A 16,434-nucleotide genomic window follows, 5' to 3' on the forward strand; every position below is an offset into this window, starting at 1 on the left:
AGTTAGTAATTTCCATTACTAATCCTATAGTTATATTGTAAACAAACACACAGGCAGAATAAGACCTTTATTTGAAATAAAAAAACATAATTTTAATTTTCTAGTTAAAAATAACAAACACAGTTATACTCACCTAATGCCTGTTCCATTAAAGCCATCCTCTCCTGTTAAAAAAAAAACAAAAATAAAAAGCAACCATATCCCTCACCAGTCTGACATTCTGTTCAAAATCAGCAAAAGATAAAATAATTATTTCCTTCAGTGTATGTGAGAAGGTCAATGGCAAAATACTGAAGTGGAGATATATGTCACTCAGGATGTTAGCCTCAGTAATATGAACCTGCAAAAATGCTCCAGCATATGAATTGCTGAGATGGGTTAATCAGCCATATTGAGGGCTGGGTTTTTGTGAGGGGTCCAGAGTGTAATTGTTGTGTTTGGACTCATTTGGTGTTCAGTGTCTCTGGAGATGAGATCTCCAGAGATGTGTTTGTGTTAAAGACAGCTGAATCTTGTTTTTTTTTCTGAGCAGGCGGATCCCTGCAGCCACACAGACAGCACCGTATGTTATTTTGTTTCTTGTTATGCCAGAAGGGCTGTGTTTGTTTAGCTAATTTTGCACTGATTTAAGCAGTACGCTTTTTTTAAAATAAACCAGTCAAAAACTTTAATGTAAAACTTTCTTCTGACTACCTCTATGAGCAGCTTAGTGAGCCAATTTACCACATTGCACACACATATGCTTTACCTTTGCAGCAGTTATGACTTACACATTTATGTATTCTGTGCACGTGTGTGGGCCTATACAGGTCTTCAAACCTTCAAAGGGGTCTTTCCCATATTAACTCACCCACCAAAAATTAGACTCATTGCCTGTATCCTGGTGTCTACTTGCACTTATTGTAATTTTTTGCTGTGCTTGAATAAAATTAGATTTTTAAACCAACTATATGTCTATTGATGCATCACCAGCAGTTTTTTCAACTTTTGGTGTTATTTGTTTCTCCTGTGCTCTATGGAGACACAGCATATATGAAGTTAAGCTTCAGAAATTTGGTAGTCTGTTTTCAGACTAAGTATCACAAACAGCGTCGGACTGGAGCACCTTGGGCCCACCAGAGAAAATCATTCTTGGGGCCCAATATGTAGCTACATAGAAATAAATACAAGACCACCAATTGTGTGGTAAAACACGCTAATATCAGGGTATAATATAAGGTAGTACACATCTTAATTATGTATCAGGGGGTGGGGTAGCCCCCCTCATAGAATATAATGTAGCCCCCTCATAGAATATAATGTAGCCCCCTCATAGAATATAATGTAGCCTCCCTCATAGAATACAATGTAGCCTCCTCATAAGATAAAATGCAGTCCCCACCATAGAATATAATGTAGCATCCTCACATAGCATAATACAGCTCCCCATGGAGTATACTGTATGCCCCTCATAGGGCATAATGCTGCCCCCCTCATATAGTATGATGTAGCCCCCAGAATGTAATGTTCCCTGAGAGAATAATGAAGTCCCCCCACAGAATATAACGTAGCCCCCTCATAAACTATATTGCAGCCCCTCTCCACCTCCATCATTGTTCTCCCCCTCCACCCCATCATTGCCTTCTCCCCCGCCACCTCTTATCATTTCCCTTTCCATCACCTCCATCATTGCCTTCTCCCTCACAACCCCTATCATTGCCCTTTCCACCATCACCGTTGTCTTTTTTTCACCACTGCCATCATTGTCCTTTACACCAACTCCATCATTGCTTTCTCCCCCAACATCCCCATTATTGCCCATTTCAATACCCCTTCATTACCCATTCTACCACCACCATTGTCTTTTCCACCACTTCCATCATTGTCCTTTACACCACCTCCATCATTGCTTTGTCCCCCACCACCCGCATCATTGCCCTTTTCAACACCTCCATCATTGCCTCCCCCAACAACCCCCATCGGCACTTCCCCACCACCCAATCATTGCCAGTCTCCAAGACACACATCTCCAATACACACACCACTCTGTCACTCACACACACACATACACACACAAAGCACCGCACCACATACACACACACACACCACCGCACCACTCTCTCACACACACAAAGCACCGCACCACATACACACACGCACGCAGACACACAGCACCACTCACCTCCCGCAGCACAACCTGGCAGCCTCTTCCTCGCTGGCAGCTTTTTGTCTCAAACAGCCGCGCGCTGAATGATGTCATCCAGCTTTGCTGTCTCAGACAGGAAGCACCGTTCAGGAAGCAGGACGCTGGGATGTGCTGCGAGAGGTGAGTGGTGCTGTGTGTCTGTCTGCGTGTGAGTCACCTGCCAGGGCCATGGGGTACTCGGTACCAGGTCTGGTATTTCAAGGGGATGTCACAGTGGCTGCGACCCGGTCCATGGCCCTGGTTGCCCAATTAAAGGGAAAGGTAGCTAAAGGAGATTGGTGAATAAAGTTTGTGTTCATGACGCCACCTGTGGTATTCGGTCAGTGGGGACCAACGCTGCTTAACGGGGTCCTAAGGGGTGATATTATGGCAGCTAGATGGTACAACTTACCACAGGTGAATTTGGGCCCCCAGGGCTCCCGGTTTATAGATGAGGATGGTGAGTGGTGCAATAAAGAACGGAGGACACAGGTTTGCAGTCTCTTTACCTGGTTTACTGATGGCTTTAGACAACCGCAGTCCAGGGCATCAGATCACAGGTACAGGCAGGGTCCGGCCGGCTTGGAAGCAAATTCAGAGTCACCTTTACCAGGTGGAGTTAGAAGCCTTTCTATTAGCACGGTGATGCTGTAGTCCCTTATTGCCTATGGCTTCTGGCAAGGTCCTCACAGTTTTCTCTGTCGTCCATATAGGTTAGGACACAAACCCATATGACAGGTGACTCGAACCTTTTTACAGGGTCTCTATCATGACCCAGGTTCTATGTGCCACTGTGCTTCCTGAGTACTAGGGCGGACAGGTTACTTGTAATAATCCACCTGTCCTGCCGGTTTCTGCTATGCTTCTTAGAGTCCGACACAGCCTCGGTCTTCCAGCTACTGGAATCTGCGCTCAGCCAGGGAGGAAGCCCAAACATTGCTATGCTCCCCTGGTGTCACTCTCCTGTGTTTCCTTCTCCTGCACGCTCACTAAACAATATTCTTCCTTTCTTATTCTCTTTCTCCAGGAGCTGCAGCAACTCTGGCTTCATGGACCCTTCAGACCTTCTGACACTCAAGGTCTGACTGCTCTCTTCTCTGTCCTCTGACAGACTGACTGACTTTCTTTCCCTCACGACAAGAATATAGGGAAGTTCCCCTTAACCCAGGTTCAGAGCTCCCCCTTCTGGCCTGGACTGTGAACATGTTGTGTGTATGGTGATTACCCGGTGAAAGAGATCTTCCTTCACTTCCAAGCATGACATGACTCTCCCCGTGAGGAAAGCAATGCCACTGTGATGACAAGGACCCTGGGGCATCACACAAGCGTGTTGTATGTGGTGCAGTGCTTTGTGTGTGAGAGTGAGAGAGTGGTGCGGTGGTGGTGGGGCTATACATGAGGGCAGTGTTTACATGAGGGCTGGCCGATTTTAAAGTAAAATGGTATTCACTCCCCTCCATGCAAATGGAGGCATGGAGAAGTGTGAATATTCATTTCTCTTTAGCAGCGGGGACAAGCGTGGCTTCATGTCAACAGCTGCTACTCCACTGGCACAGGGCAGGCCCTCTTAACTTATTGGCCCCATAGCCACTGGTTGGGGGCCCCTAGAGCAGTGAGGACCTTATGCAGCTGCTGGCCAGTATGCCAGCAGGTGTCGGTGCCTGGGCCCACCGGAGAATTCTCCGGTTCTTTGGTGGGCCAGTACGACCCTGAGCACAAACCTTTTTTTACAAGTAACCATAGGTGTTCAGGATAGGGTATGGTGCAATCCACCAGTGCTGCATTGCACCAAAATTCATCTTTTATTCATATGTAAATTCATTTTGCAAGTGAACTAGCGACAGTATTAATGTGTTTGCAGATCTAGGGATACCCCTTGGTTCAGAGACAGAGGCTCCTTGGAATGACTTCTACTCTATTTTCCACTTTGAAATGAGATGTTGGGGTCACATAATTTTGGAGAAGCGAAGAGGAGCCTGTGGACAGAAGGTATAATGAAATAGTTATCAGTGAAGTTTCACACTAGCCTCTCCTGCACTAACACTGGTTTCTTGGTAAGCCCCTTTCCAACAGATTCAATTTAACCTCTTCCCAACATATGATGTGCAGTTTCTTTATATGCCTAGTCCCTGACTTGAATTCAGACTCGCAAGCTGAGCTTGCATCTTTCCATCTTTCCCGGCTAAATAATTCAGCCATTATCTGCCTCTTACAGCCATGGGTGGAGTGGCATTCCACCCGTGGCTGTTAGGTAACGTGCACACGTTGAGCATGTCGTCAGTTTTTTACTTCAGTATTTGAAAGCCAAATCTGAGTGGGACAGTCACCACTTCTGCATTTTTTACCCACTCCAGGTTTTGGCTTATAAATACTATGGTAAAAAACTCACGTGTGCCGTGGCCTTAACCTGTTAAATGCCTGACAGCGACATTTAAAGTGTGCCAGTAGGGGGCATGTTATGCCTCACTCCCACTGGCATGCCTGGTGTTGACCTCCATGTTTGTCAAGAGAGTTCTCCTTGAAAGCCAGCGTTTAGTTGGTGTTCATAGTAGGCCGTGATTTTCACTATACATAGTACTGATGCCTTGCTATGTATAGCACAAGGATCAGATGATCGCAGTTTCAAATATTGTAAAAAAGTAAAAAATAAATATAAAAGTTAAAATCACCTCCCTTTTGTCCCATTAAAAATAAAGCAATTAAAAAAACATGTATTTGGTATCACGGCTTTCATAAAACTCTGCTCTAACAAGATATAAAATAAGTGAATCTGGTAAGTAAATTGCATAATAAGATAAAACAATTAAACAGCCAGAATTATGGTCTTTTGGCCATCGCAACATAGCAGTAAAATGCAATAAGAAGCGATCAAAACATTGCATCTACATCAAAATGGAATAATTAAAAATGTCAGCTCAAGGCATGAGAAATAAGCCTTCACGGGGCTCCAGATCCCAAAAAGTGAAAACGTTACGGGTCTTGGAAAATAGCGACACATTCAAATTTTTTTTTCTTTTTTAATTTGCACGTTTTTTTCACAGCTTAAATAATAAAAAACTATACATGTTTGGTATCTGACCTGAAAAATCGTATTGCCAGGTTAGTTTTATATACTGAATATGGTGAATAAATAAAAAAAATTTAAAAATGTGGAATTGCACTTTTTTCCCACTATTCTGTGCATTACATGATAAAATGAATGATGTCATTCAATAGTATAATTTGTAATGCAGAATACTAGCCTACATATGGCTATGTTGACGGAAAAAAAAAAGTTTTGGCTCATTGATGAAGGTGAGAAAAAAAACTAAATTTGGATGCGGCGTGAAGAGGTTGAACAGAATATAGAAAGGCAATAAAGTTGTTGTTGATTTATTGATATTGGCACGGTGTAATTATGATGTAGGACAGGCTCCTGGACCCTCGGTGCTTGCTGCATTTCTTAACCTCTTTCCAACATCGGGCGTAATAGTACGCTGATGTCGTATTCCCTCCCTTTAATGTGGGCTCCGGCGCTGAGCCCACATTTTGTCCGGCACGTCAGCTGTTTGCATCTAACAGCCGTGGGTGGAATCGCAATCCACCTGCGGCTGTTAACTAGTTAAATGCCGCTGTCAAACTCTGACAGTAGCATTTAACATGCACTTCCGGCAAGCGCGCCGGAAATCCCGCCCATCGGCGCCCGTGTCACATGACAGTGGGTTGCCGATAGGTTGGCATGAAAACCAGAGGTCTCCAGCAGACCTCTATAGTGGTCACTGCCGGAATACTATGAGCGCCACCCGGTGGTCAATGCTCATAACAAGTGAGAAATTCTGCTACATACAGGCGATATTATCATCACCTCTGTGTAGCAGAGCCTATTGGGTTATGGCAGCTTCTAGTCTCCCATGGAGACTATTGAAGCATGGCAAAAGTAAAAAAAGTTTTAAAAATATTTAACAAAATTAAAATAATATAAACGTTCACATCACCCCATCTTTTGCCCCATTCAAAAAAAAAACAATTAAAAAAAATCAAACCTACACATATATGGAATTGTCACGTTCATAATCGATGATCTATCAATATAAAAAAAGAATTAACCCGATTGCTAAATGGCGTAACGAGAAATAATGCAAAAACGCAAGAATTACATTTTCTGGTTGATGCAACATTGCATAAAATGCAATAATGGAAAAGATCGTATCTGCACCAAAATGGTATAATTAAAAACATCAGCTTGGCATGCAAAAAATGAGCTGTCACGCAACCTGAGATCACAAAAAATTGGGATGCAATGGGTATCGGAAAATGGCGCAATTTATCTTTTTTAACAAACTTTCGATTTTTTTTTCAGCACTTATATAAAAAAGAAGATAGACATGTTTAGTGTCTCTGAACTCGTAATGACCTGGAGAATCGTAATGGCAGGTCAGGTTTAGCATTTAGTGAACATGGTAAAAAGAAACAACTGTGGGATTGCCCTTTTTTTGGAATTTCACGGCACTTGGAATTTTTTTCCCCTTTTCCAGTACTCGATATGTTAAAACCTATGGTGCCTTTCAAAAATACAGCTTGTCCCACAAAAAACAAGCCCTCACATAGCCATATTGACTAAAAAAAATAAAAAAGTTATGGCTCTGGGATGAAGGGAAGCAAAACAACAAAAATGCAAAAACGAAAATCCCTCTGGGGGTTAAGGAGTTAAAGGGAATCTGTTTGCAGGTTTTTGCTATGTAGTCTGCGAGAAGCATGATTTAGATTAAAAGAATCTGAATCCAACAATGTATCACTTAGTTTATTGAGTGCAGCAATTCAGACACAATCAGAGCTTTCAGATTTAGCAATACAGCAGAGCTAAGGAATCTAACCCCGCCCACATGAGGTTCTGTATATACACTGTCCATAGACAGTGAGCTGCTAATCAAAGGAGGGGGTGGAGTCGGAATAGCATGCATGCACTACTGTGTTCCTATATTGCTAAACTCTTGGTGGCAAAACAATCATTCCACCAAGCAAAATCTCAGAGCTTCATAAGAGGGGCATTGCTGAAATCTGTGTTTTAATACTTATCTCATGCTGTCTTCAGATTACATAGCAAAACCTTGCTGACAGATTCCCTTTAAATCCCAGTCTACATTTTTTCAAACACATTGGAAATAGAGTTGCTTCATAATTTCACACAAATATTACACCGCTCTTTTCATAGGAAATGCAGTCCCACCTTTATAATATCTTCCGACACATATGAAATACATAAACTTTTTATACATCTATGAAGGATGCAAATAATTCATTTTAAGTGCTGTGTTCACGTCAGCATCAAGGCTTTGTTTTTTGCATTTTTAATGGATGTCATTAGAAGTGTAACGGATCTTAATGGATTGCATTGACTTTAGCTGAACCATCACTTTTAATCTGATGTCTCAGTAAGGGGCTGCAGGCTTTAAGTACAGGTTTGCTTTGTGTGGGTGCCAAATCATAAAAAGAAAATATGAAATAGAAGAGAACGCTACCTCCTTCTTCTGCTGCCTCACTTCTGAGAAGCAGACATTGTGGGGAGGGTAGAGGAATGCAGGGCCAGTATATCCTTCTTGCAAAAGATGCTGCCATTACATGCACTGTAATCCATAAAACGGACCAGAACAGTGTATGTGTAAGAGGGTCAGCAGGAGCGTTGAGCAATACCTTCCGGTATCCGGAAATATCGGATCGGATCGGACCGATAACCAACAAATATCGGGTGTCGCCGATTCCGATACCGGAAACCAATGCAAGTCAATGGGACAAAAATATCAGAATGAAAATAAACCCATTCTTTCCTTGTACATCCAGTTCGGGAGGGGGGAAGAGTGTGGGCGGTGCATGGGCGGAGCCTGTGCGTGTCTGTGTGTGCGGGCTGGGTCTGAATGGGCCTCTCGGGGGTCTGTCAGGGCCTGCCAGGGGTCTGTACGGGCCTCTCGGGGGTCTGTGCAGGCCTGCCAAGGCCTGTATGGGCCTCTCGGTTTAGCAATACTAGAAAAATTATTGATGAAACGACGATAAAAATTAGCAAAGCCCAGGAACTTTTACAGACTCTTCAGAGATGTCGGCTGAGTCCAATCATAAATGGCCTGAACTTTAACAGGGTCCATCTCGATAGTAGAAGGGGAAAAAATGAAACCCAAAAATGAAACCTTCTGAACACCAAAGAGACACTTTGACCCCTTCACAAACAAAGAATTCGCACGCAGGACCTGGAACACCATTCTAACCTGCTTCACGTGAGATTCCCAATCATCCGAGAAGACCAAAATATCATCCAAGTATACAATCAGGAATTTATCCAGGTACTCTCTGAAGATGTCATGCATAAAGGACTGAAATACTGATGGAGCATTGGAAAGCCTGAATGGCATAACCAGGTACTCAAAATGGCCCTCGGGTGTATAAAATGCTGTTTTCCATTCATCGCCCTGTTTAATACGCACAAGATTATACGCACCAGGAAGATCTATCTTGGTGAACCAACTAGCCCCCTTAATCCGAGCAAACAAATCAGACAGCAGCGGCAAGGGGTACTGAAATTTGACTGTGATTTTATTTAGAAGGCGGTAATCAATACAAGGTCTCAACGAACCATCCTTCTTGGCCACAAAAAAGAACCCTGCTCCCAATGGCGACGACGACGGGCGAATATGACCCTTCTCCAAGGATTCCTTTACGTAACTCCGCATAGCGGCGTGCTCAGGCACAGACAAATTAAACAGTCGACCTTTAGGAAACTTACTACCAGGAATCAAATCGATAGCACAATCGCAATCCCTATGCGGAGGTAGGGCACTGGACTTGGGCTCATCAAATACATCCCGGTAATCTGACAAGAACTCTGGGACCTCAGAAGGGGTGGATGATGAAATAGACAGAAATGGAACATCACCATGTACCCCCTGACAACCCCAGCTGGACACAGACATAGATTTCCAATCCAATACTGGGTTATGGACTTGTAGCCATGGCAACCCCAACACGACCACATCATGCAGATTATGCAACACCAAAAAGCGAATATCCTCCTGATGCGCAGCAGCCATGCACATGGTCAGTTGGGTCCAGTACTGAGGCTTATTCTTGGCCAAAGGCGTAGCATCAATTCCTCTCAATGGAATAGGATACTGCAAAGGCTCCAAGAAAAACCCACAGCGCCTAGCAAACTCCAAGTCCATCAAATTCAGGGCAGCGCCTGAATCCACAAATGCCATGACAGAATAGGATGACAAAGAGCAGATCAAAGTAACGGACAAAAGAAATTTCGACTGTACCGTACCAATGGTGGCAGACCTAGCGAACCGCTTAGTGCGCTTAGGACAATCGGAGATAGCATGAGTGGAATCACCACAGTAAAAACACAGCCCATTCCGACGTCTGTGTTCTTGCCATTCAGCTCTGGTCAAAGTCCTATCACATTGCATAGGCTCAGGTTTATGCTCAGATAATACCGCAAAATGGTGCACAGTTTTACGCTCACGTAAGCGTCGATCGATCTGAATGGCCAAAGACATAGACTCATTCAGACCAGCAGGCATAGGAAATCCCACCATGACATCCTTAAGGGCTTCAGAGAGACCCTTTCTGAAAATTGCTGCCAGCGCACATTCATTCCATTGAGTGAGCACAGACCACTTCCTAAACTTCTGACAATATATCTCTACCTCATCCTGACCCTGACACAGAGCCAGCAAATTTTTCTCTGCCTGATCCACTGAATTAGGTTCATCATAAAGCAATCCGAGCGCCAGAAAAAACGCATCAATATCACATAATGCAGGATCTCCTGGCGCAAGGGAAAATGCCCAATCTTGAGGGTCGCCACGTAATAAAGAAATAATGATCTTAACTTGTTGAACTGGGTCACCAGAGAATCGGGGTTTCAAAGCCAGAAATAGTTTACAATTATTTTTAAAACTCAGAAACTTAGCTCTATCTCCAGAAAACAAATCAGGAATAGGAATTCTAGGTTCTAACATAGAATTCTGAACCACAAAGTCTTGAATATTTTGTACTCTTGCAGTGAGATGATCCACACAAGAAGACAGACCTTTAATGTCCATCACTACACCTGTGTCCTGAACCACCCAAATGTCTAGGGGAAAAGAAAGACAAAACACAGTGCAGAGAAAAAAAAATGGTCTCAGAACTTCTCTTTTCCCTCTATTGAGAAGCATTAGTACTTTGGGCCTCCAGTACTGTTATGAACTGGTGATTTAGAACCACAATGGACCTGGTGGTTAAGAGCACAGAAAATGACCTGATAGTTACTAATAACATAGGACGAGCTCTGAGACGTGGGAACTCTGCTGACCGCAATCCCTAAACCTATCACACCACACTAGAGGTAACCGTGGAGCGCTCCTGACCAGACCTAGGCGCCTCGGCACGGCCTGATAAACTAGCTAGCCCTGAAGATAGAAAAATAAGCCTACCTTGCCTCAGAGAAATTCCCCAAAGGAAAAGGCAGCCCCCCACATATAATGACTGTGAGTAAAGATGAAAATACAAACACAGAGATGAAATAGATTTTAGCAAAGTGAGGCCCGACTTACTAAATAGACCGAGGATAGGAGAGACAGCTTTGCGGTCAGCACAAAAACCTACAAACAACCACGCAGAGGGCGCAAAAAGACCCTCCGCACCGACTAACGGTACGGAGGTGCTCCCTCTGCGTCCCAGAGCTTCCAGCAAGCAAGACAAACCAATATAGCAAGCTGGACAGAAAAAATAGCAAACAAAAGTAACACAAGCAGAACTTAGCTTATGCAGGGCAGACAGGTCACAAGAACGATCCAGGAGAGAGAGCAAGACCAATACTGGAACATTGACTGGAGGCCAGGAACAAAAAACTAGGTGGAGTTAAATAGAGCAGCACCTAACGACTTAACCTCGTCACCTGAGGAAGGAAACTCAGAAGCCGCAGCCCCACTCACATCCACCAGAGGAAGCTCATGGACAGAACCAGCCGAAGTACCATTCATGACCACAGGAGGGAGCTTGACCACAGAATTCACAACAGAAGGCACCCTTCAAATCTCAGGGACCTGGAGCAGTTTGCCAAAGAAGAATGGTCTAAAATTCCAGCAGAGCATCGTAAGAAACTCATTGATGGTTACCGGAAGCGGTTGGTCGCAGTTATTTTGGCTAAAGGTTGTGCAACCAAGTATTAGGCTGAGGGTGCCAATACTTTTGTCTGGCCCATTTTTGGAGTTTTGTGTGAAATGATCAATGTTTTGCTTTTTGCTTCATTCTCTTTTGTGTTTTTTCATTTAAGACAAATTAAGTGAAGATAATAATACCAAAGAATTTGTGATGGCAATCATTTTCAGGAAGAAACTGAGTATTATCTGACAGAATTGCAGGGGTGGGAATACTTTTGGCCACAACTGTATCTCCTCTATGACCCCCCATATACCAGCACACTGCTCTCCTGAAATACTCTGTGCTGCTGTCACCCAGCTCCTCCACCATATATCTCCCTCTGTGACCCCCATAGACCAGCACACTGCTCTCCTGAAATACTCTGTGCTGCTGTCACCCTGCTTCCTCCACCATATATCTCCTTTGACCCCCCATAGACCAGCACACTGCTCTCCTGAAATACTCTGTGCTGCGGTCACCCTGCTCCCTTCACCATATATCTCCTCTGTGACCTCCCCATAGACCAGCACACTGCTCTCCTGAAATACTATGTGCTGCTGTCACCCTGCTCCCTCCACCATATATCTCCTCTATGACCCCCCCATATACCAGCACACTGCTCTCCTGAAATACTCTGTGCTGCTGTCACCCTGCTCCTCCACCATATATCTCCTTTGACCCCCCATAGACCAGCACACTGCTCTCCTGAAATACTCTGTGCTGCTGTCACCCAGCTCCTCCACCATATATCTCCCTCTGTGACCCCCATAGACCAGCACACTGCTCTCCTGAAATACTCTGTGCTGCTGTCACCCTGCTTCCTCCACCATATATCTCCTTTGACCCCCCATAGACCAGCACACTGCTCTCCTGAAATACTCTGTGCTGCGGTCACCCTGCTCCCTTCACCATATATCTCCTCTGTGACCTCCCCATAGACCAGCACACTGCTCTCCTGAAATACTATGTGCTGCTGTCACCCTGCTCCCTCCACCATATATCTCCTCTATGACCCCCCCATATACCAGCACACTGCTCTCCTGAAATACTCTGTGCTGCTGTCACCCTGCTCCTCCACCATATATCTCCTTTGACCCCCCATAGACCAGCACACTGCTCTCCTGAAATACTCTGTGCTGCTGTCACCCTGCTTCCTCCACCATATATCTCCTTTGACCCCCCATAGACCAGCACACTGCTCTCCTGAAATACTCTGTGCTGCTGTCACCCTGCTCCTTTCACCATATATCTCCCTCTGTGACCCCCTAGACCAGCACACTGCTCTCCTGAAATACTCTGTGCTGCTGTCACCCTGCTCCTTTCACCATATATCTCCCTCTGTGACCCCCTAGACCAGCACACTGCTCTCCTGAAATACTCTGTGCTGCTGTCACCCTGCTCCTTTCACCATATATCTCCCTCTGTGACCCCCTAGACCAGCACACTGCTCTCCTGAAATACTCTGTGCTGCGGTCACCCTGCTCCCTCCACCATATATCTCTCTCTGTGACCCCCCATAGACCAGCACACTGCCATATGAATCACACATTATACCGCCATATATATTTATTACATAATACTGCCATATAGATTGCACATGATACCACCATATATATTTTTTACATATAGACCACACTTGATGCTGCCAAGTATTATGTGTGATCTGTATTATGACATTATGTGTGATCTATATGACGGTATTATATGTGATCTGTATGGTGGTATTATGTTTGATCAGTATGGTGGAATAATGTAAAAAATATATGACTATTATATGAGAACTATATTGTGGGATTATGTGTGATCTATGTGGCAGTATTATGAGAGAATTATATGGTGGATTTATGTGTGATCTACATGGTGGTATTGTGTGTGATGTACATGGTGGTATTATGTGAGAAGTATATGGCGGTATTATATGAGAACTCTATGGCGCTATGTGTGATTTATATGACAGTATTATGTGAGAACTATATGAAAACATGTATGATCTATATGGCGGTATTATGTGGGAACTATATGATATGTATAGCCATGGATCTTCCAAGGCTATGAACATCAGCCCACAGCTGTATATTTAGCCGTTACTGGCTATTAAAATTGGGGGGCCCCCGCAAAAAATGACATGGGGTCCCCCTATAATTAATTACCAGAAAAGTCTATGCAGACAGCTGAGGGCTGATATTAATAGCCTAAGAAGGGGCCATGGACATTGACCTCCCCCCTTCCCCAGCTACAAACACCAGCTCACAGCCGCCACAGAAATGGCACATCTCTGAGATTCGCCAATTCCAGCACTTAGCCTCTCTCTTCCCACTGCCCTGTAGTTGTGTCATAAGGGCTAATATTTGTGGGGTTGATGTCACCTTTGTATTGTAAGGTGACATCAAGCCGGCTTAGTAATGGAGAGGCATCAATAAGATACCTACCCATTACTAATCCTATAGTTAAGGGGTTAAATAAACACACAGCCAGAATAAAGTATTTTAATGAAATAAAACACTACACAGTTTCCCATCTTTATTATCCAGCTAATCCATGTGATGCCCTCGATCTCCTGTAAAAAAACAAATAAACAAAATAAACAGCAGTATAGTCCCTGTTCCCGTGCACACACATACACAGATACAGACACCCGCACACAGACAGCCACATATTCACCGCTCACACACAGTCTCCGCCCACACACAGTCTCCGTTCACACAGTCTCCGCCCACACACTCTTCCCCCTCCCTATCTGCAGCGTTTATCGCACGCAACTCCGCAGCACAACCGCAGATTTTTAAACCTGCTGTTTTGCTGTGGATTTGCCTGACTCAGTGGTAGTCAATGGGTGCAGAAATGCTGCAGATCTGCAAAAAGAATTGACATGCTGTGGAAAATAAAACCCTGCAAATCTGTGCGTATTTTTCTGCAGCATGTGCACACCAATTCTCAATTTAACATTGACTAACATTGGTTGTGCATTACACTGCGGATTTGATGCAATTCCGCGCATCCAAAAATGCTGCGGAAAAGCATCAAAATCCGCAACGTGTGCACATAGCCCAAGTGTCTCACCCCTGCTATTCCATGTCCATCTGTCTCCCCTGATATTCAATGTGTATCTCTCTCCCCATCATGTTCCATGTGTGTCTCACTCATCATTCTACATGTCTCTCCCCATCACACTCGAAATGTCTCACTCCTGCTATTCCATGTGTATCTCTCTCTCCATCACGCTCCATGTCTCACTCATCATACTATGTCTCTCTCCCCATCACCCTAGAAGTGTCTCACCCCTGCTGTTCCATGTGTATCTCTCTCCCCATCACTCTCCATGTGTCTAACTCATCATACTATGTCTCTCTCCCCATGACACTCCATGTGTCTCACCCCTGCTATTCCAGGTGTATTTCTCTCCCTATCACACTCCATGTGTCTCACTCATCATACTACATGTCTCTCTCCCCATCACGCTCCATGTGTCTCACTCATCATACTACATGTCTCGCTCTCTCCCATCAGTCTCTCTCAGCCATACTAATGTCTCTCTCCTCCCTCCACAATGCCTGGCCTTCTTATCTTACAGAAGGATGACAGCTCCTCTCTGATAATGCTGCTCCATACACACCAGATGCCTTCACTCTTCCTCAGGTCCAGATGCTGCTGAGTCCACCATCTTCTGCTCCTCTGTAAACAAGCTGTGCTTCTGATGTAGTGACTGCTGTTGATAGCAGGTCACAGGGCAATCACACACAAAATGGCGCTGCCCTGTGATGGTGCTCTTCATTCTAGCCCAGGGATACTAGACCACCCAAAAGGGGAGGGAAATGGTGACGTCAGCAGTTACTGCCCCAATTTTGCTGCTAACAGTAAGGGTGTGCTTCGTGTTTGGTGCTACGTAGAGTCGCAGTGTCAAACACGCAGCGTCCAGATGTTACAGCATAGTGGAGGGGATTTCATGAAATCCCATCTCTACTATGCGGTAAAACATATAAAGCCTATAAAGAAATATTGCACAAAGAAGGATCATTATCAAAAGAACGTCTTTATTAAATACACACAATAATGCTAAAATACATAGAAACAAAAATGTGAAACTTTGAGGGTGACAACTACACCAAGGGCCGCAGGTAAGAGGTTAACAAGTTGCTCATAATCAAGGGTACAAGCCCCATAGCAAATATTGGTGTGCTAGTGATGTGGTGTGCTAGTTTTCCAATAATATGGATCACTAGCACACCAATATTTGCTATGGGGCTTGTACCCTTGATTATGAGCAACTTGTTAACCTCTTACCTGCGGCCCTTGGTGTAGTTGTCACCCTCAGAGTTTCCCATTTTTGTTTCTATGTATTTTAGCATTATTGTGTGTATTTAATAAAGACGTTCTTTTGATAATGATCCCTTTTTGTGCAATATTTCTTTATAGGCTTTATCTGTCGTAATTGCACAGGATTTCTTTTGTTAGTAATCCCTGTATAGGCACAGGTGTTTTTATGTGCATAACACGCTGTGTATTGTTTATCAACTTCGGCTCATATGCGGTAAAACATGCAGGCGGCAGACGCGCGTAAACGGACATGCGGCGCGTCTTTTCAGAACACAGCATGTCCGTAAATTTCCCATAGATAATCATTAGATGCAGTAAAATCGCATCTAATGATTAGTCACATGCGTAGTAACTGCGTTAGCGCAGCTTACTACGCATATCTACTAGTTCACATGCCGGCTTACCTGTCCTGCCGCCGGAAGCCGGGCGTCCACTGCAGTTCTCGCGGTAAGCTAAGTTCTCGCGATAACTTGGCTTACCGCTAGAACTGCCGTGCACGTGACCACGGGTTATCTCCGGTCACACCAGGCTGGTTCGCACGGTCAGCTGACCCTGAGTGCTAGAATGTAGGTGATGGCTGGAGAGTTATCTCCGGAGATCATCTACAAGCACTGCTATGTCTGCATGTCAGGCATCCAGATGTAGCAGCCCGGACTCGTCGTGGGACACTCGATATATTGGACTAAGTCAGACACAGGGAGTATACTGTTGGTTTATTATTTTAATTTTTTTTCGAGGAGAACGAGGGCATCGCAGGAATGAGCGTATAATAAATATGGAAAAACTGTGGTGTTTTATTTCAT

The sequence above is a fragment of the Ranitomeya imitator genome, chromosome 4 (assembly GCF_032444005.1).
Source record: "Ranitomeya imitator isolate aRanImi1 chromosome 4, aRanImi1.pri, whole genome shotgun sequence".
NCBI classification, from domain to species: Eukaryota; Metazoa; Chordata; class Amphibia; order Anura; family Dendrobatidae; genus Ranitomeya; species Ranitomeya imitator.